This window comes from Fistularia commersonii, chromosome 12, assembly GCF_037954325.1.
Source record: "Fistularia commersonii isolate RoL2024-O1a breed Wild chromosome 12, RoL_Fcom_v1.0, whole genome shotgun sequence".
NCBI classification, from domain to species: domain Eukaryota; kingdom Metazoa; phylum Chordata; class Actinopteri; order Syngnathiformes; family Fistulariidae; genus Fistularia; species Fistularia commersonii.
In genome coordinates, this window is record NC_141295.1 from 1326768 (window position 1) to 1331707 (window position 4940).

Genomic DNA, 4940 nt, shown 5'->3' on the forward strand with positions numbered 1-4940 from the left:
AGAAAGCAAGCTTTTCCTGATGTCCCACACCGGTCACGGATGCGGGGGGGCGGACTCTGGCAGGGAACCACAACTCAGAGCAGGAATCTGGGTTGAAAGCGCTTTATTTGGATTGAAGGGCAGGTATGGTAGGACGGGTTGCAGGCAGGACAGACCCCCAGGCAGGTTGGAGGCGGGAAGGACTGGGTCTCACCAGGACGGGTCCCAGGCAGGATCTCGGGCTGGGTCAAGGTCCGATGGTCCACCAGGGTTTCCCGGTCTACACACAGGGTCTGGTGGCTCACCTGGGTCAAGGCAGGATCACAGGCTGGGTCAGAGTTATGCCGGCCGGGTGGGTGGGTGGGTCCAGTCGTAACGGGGTAGGGGTCCGGTCAGACAGGGGTCTGGGACATCCTCAATCCTCTGGCGCCAGGCAGAGTGTGCCGCTGCCCTTTATAGGGATCTTGATTAGCGGCAGCTGGCGCCGATTGCGAATTAATCTCAGCCGTGTCTCCTCTCGGCTGCCGAGAGGAGATCCTGACAACACCAGGTCCTTCCTAGCTCTCTCGACCATGGCAAGTTCTCCTTCTTGTCCCTCTCGATGGAATCCCTCAGCTCACGGCGCTGCCTCAGCTCCAGCGTCAGTCCCAGATTTAGTTGACGGATCAGCTCCTAACCAGCCGGCGGCGCCGATCCTGGACGAGCCCCTAAGATTTGTTACGGGTCCACGTGTGAAGACCACAGTAGCAAAAATGTTACCTGTGTTAAGCAGGTGGAAGAGCGGAAGTCAAGAAGCGTATAATTGTTTCTCTCTCGCATCAAATCTAAGGAGACAGCGGAAGTGCCCACCTTTTATTGCTCCCGGTGTAGCGAGACAGACGAAGGTTCCGCTCCCCCACTGTTACAGGGTAACTGACATAAATCACCCAATAAATGTGGTCATCCTAGGTTAGGTGTGCCACATTCGCAATGGTGATGGATAGGCTGACAGATGAGGTTAGACAGGAATCCCCATGGACATGATGTTTGCGGATGACATTGTGATCTGTAGTGAGAGCAGACAACAGGAAGAGGAAAATCTAGAGAGGTGGAGGTATGCTCTGGAAAGGAGAGGAATGGAAGTTAGTCGCAGCAAGACAGAATATATGGGTGTGAATGAGAGGAACTCGGGTGGAACGGTGAGGCTACAGGGAGTGGAGATCAAGAAGCTGGAGGATTTCAGGTACTTAGGGTCAACAGTCCAGAGCAATGGAGAGTGTGGAAAAGAGGTGAAGAGACGGGTCCAAGCAGGTTGGAATGGGTGGAGAAAAGTGTCAGGGGTACTATGTGATAGAAGACTTTCAGCCAGAATAAAAGGAAAGGTGTACAAGACAGTGGTGAGACCAGCGATGATGTATGGACTAGAAACTGTTACAATGACCAAAAGACAGCAGGCAGAACAAGAGGTTGCAGAGATAAGGATGTTGAGGTTCTCTTTGGGAGTGACCAGGATGGATAGGGTCAGGAATGAGTCTATCAGAAGAACAGCACATGTTCGATGTTTTGGAGAGAAGGTCAGAGAAGCCAGACTGAGATGGTTCGGTCATGTACAGAGGAGGGATAGTGAATATATTGGTAGACAGATGCTGGAATTGGAGCTGCCAGGCAAGAGGTCTCGAGGAAGACCAAAGAGAAGATTTATGGACGTAGTGAGAGAGGATATGAAGGTAGTTGGTGTGAGAGAGGAGGATACAGAGAATAGGGTTAGATGGAGAAGAAGAAGAAGAAGAAGTGTGTGACTCTGTCAAGTAAATTGTTCTAATAAATGTTCAAAAAAAAAAATTAGTGAATCTTCCATCGCTTTATTGGTATGTATTTTCCCAAGCGACCGCACATCACAATGTTGTTGCAATATTCGACCTGTAAATGCAATTGTCCACCAGATGGCGCACTCTTCACGATTGTAGTGGAAATAACTGTTAAGACATAGAGGTTAACGTGCTCTACAACCTGCCTCATAGCTTCCAAATATTTGCTTCATTATTTTTGATCATTCTTGAACCTGCAAGGAATGTTTTCATCCAGGTATAGCAGCAACTGTACCTTCTTGTTGGGTGTTCTAATTTATCTCAGTGCCTTAAATAACAGTGAGGTGTCAATCAGCTTAATTGTGGTGAAAATTTGCCCTTCATGCAAATTAGATTAGAATCAGAATGAAAGTCAACAGCTACTGCTTTGGTTCATGGTTCCCCTTCTGCAGGAATTGCCATGCTGCAGGCTTGAGGTTTATGCAACCAAGTACACTTTTTCAATTTAATTAAAGCATCTTATGTCTGTAGGATTGTGCATTTCTTGTGCACAGTCAGCTGAGGCTGTCATGGGGAATAAATGTCACAGATTTGCAGCAAACTGCAGGAAGCTTGCTGTAAAGCTTTGCTGTTTGCTCTGTTTCAACAGTCTGATACTGTGGCTACAGAGATTAACCAACAGGATGAGGGTGCCTCACAGCTTCTTGTGCTGTATTCAGTTTACACACCATCCATATTGTAAAACCGCACAAGAACACTTAAACACGCACAGACTTAAAATGTCCTGTGTGTGAATTCATGAGCCAAAACTCATCTTTGCTCAGTCAAAATATTATGAGGCACCATTGATTGAAGGGAACCTAGTCACTGATATTTTTAATTTTACCATTTCTCGTCAAGAGAAGGGGGGAAAGTCAAATCAATAGCCAAAGTAAACCATTATAAAATCAGCAACAATTTCGAGCACATAAGGTTACCTACATTTTTTTGTAAAAAACACCAACAGTAACAACAACAACAAATTCTGTGAAAAATGCCCAGAAATATGTAATCTGTTGTGAGAAGTTGATCAGAAAATTCACGAATATCCCAAAATGTTGAACATTTATGAAAATGTAGAAACAAGTTTTTCTAATTTTTTTTTTTTTTTTTTTTTTTTCTGGGCTGGACATATTGGTTGGAAAAACAAGTTAAGAGTCCAGATATATTTAGAGGAGAAATAATGAAAACAAGCCACAATCTAAGGGTTTTTTTACATTTCTTTTTGCTCTACAAGCAGTCTGGATATTTCAGTTCCTTTTTCCTTAAATGTAACCTAATATCTGTCGCAAAATATAAAATAATCCCTTTAACGTTTGAAAAGTTTACCATTGCTGTCTGTCCAGCAAAAATTTGTAAAATACTTCTCTCTTGCCTTTTTCTTATGTCTTTTCAACAGTCAATAATTTCAATGTCACAGACACATTGTATTAAATTCTGTAAGGGTCTGACCAGGGGGCTGATGTTTCAGCTTCAATAATCCCTCAATTCATTGCAACTCACTTGCAAGAAGGTACTCAGCAGCAGTGAACCCTGACATCATTTTTGTGGCTTATGAAATATGAAAAAAGTTACATAGTTATGTTTGATAAGGAGTTTGGAGGTGATATCAGATGATTTCAGCAAATCCTTTCATATTTTTTTTTTTTTGCTTTAAATTGTCTTGTTATACTAGTATCCATTTCAGTATAGCAGTCAGATAGAAACAGCAAAGTATTATCATTATATACAAGGGTTTGATCCAAAGGTGTTACTGAAAACTGCTTCTGTATCTGCCGCAACAGGTGACTCAGAACAAGATTTTTTTAGTCCTTATTGTGTCATCAGGTCTTATCTCTCTTTGGCAGGAGCATTAGGGGAGGATTGTGATGCGATTCCACCTTTTAGTAGGGAGCAATGCATGGAGATAGAGTGAGATAATGACTGTATGCCCCGCTCCTTTTTGTTCATGCCTTGACATGCTGCCTCTTCAGCTCTATCAGCCCATCTTTGATGTGGGCCGGATCTCAAACAGCAGCATGACTGGGTGATGGCTAGGTTTGAAAAGAATACACCCCCCCCCCCACACACACACACCAAAAAACCCCGCCTCCTGTTACCTCTCTGCTTACACTCCTGTTTGGCTACATTTCTTCTGGTTTTGACTATATATGGAAGGAAATTACATGAAAATTCTATTGGTGGATGACTGACAAGGAAGACACTTCTATTTGTTTGAAGCATGAAACACTGATGTCAATAATCGTAATGTTGTCCTCGTTAATCCCTACTATTGTGACATCCATATATGATATTTCATAAAAAGAATGATAAAAATAAAACAATGTGTTTTTGAGCAAAGTCAACTGGCAGTTTTATGGACTCAAATGTTTTCATTGAACTAGCTGGGTATGCGTTTGGAGTCCAGGACACATCAGCAGTACCACACCCCGACTCTTGTTGCAGGTTTGAACATGACTGTGCCCCCACCCCCACACACATCCTCTCAACAAGTGATTAAGCACTAAAAATACTTTATTCTTACTTTTATTTATTTCATTGATGACTCGATCACTCATTCATGTCTTTTCCAATAAGAAGGTAATTCATGTCATCATTATTTCTAGCTGGTTACTTGTCCATATAGATTTCTTTGTAAGTGTATCAAAATAGAAAACATGGTTTTCAAGTTGATCGTGTACCGCCTTGATTACGTTTAGGGGGAAACTAATCTGAGAAGCGTGACTGACAGAATAAGATAACACTATTTTTTTTTTCCATTGATTAATCACTCATCGGAAAACTTGATCAGTACAATCAAATGAGTGACTGTGCCACATTCACTTTCAACATATGCTGCCTTCAGGGACTAACGAAATTCAATTGTATGAGTGACTGTTTGATCGACTTTTATTTTTTTCAAATATTTCGTTTTCAGATGAAGTAATCATATCTAGAAGAGTCCATAATGTCCTTGTTTTGGCCCCTTCTTCATGACGCTAAAGTTACCTTGCATTCCATCTACTCACAAATGGATTTCAATCACCGGTGTTTTAGGAGCGGCTCGTAAACGCACCGCTTGGGGGGGGCGGGGCATTTAAATTACCTGTAAAAAATAAAACTAGGAGGCTTGAAGTGTATGGGACTTCTATTCTC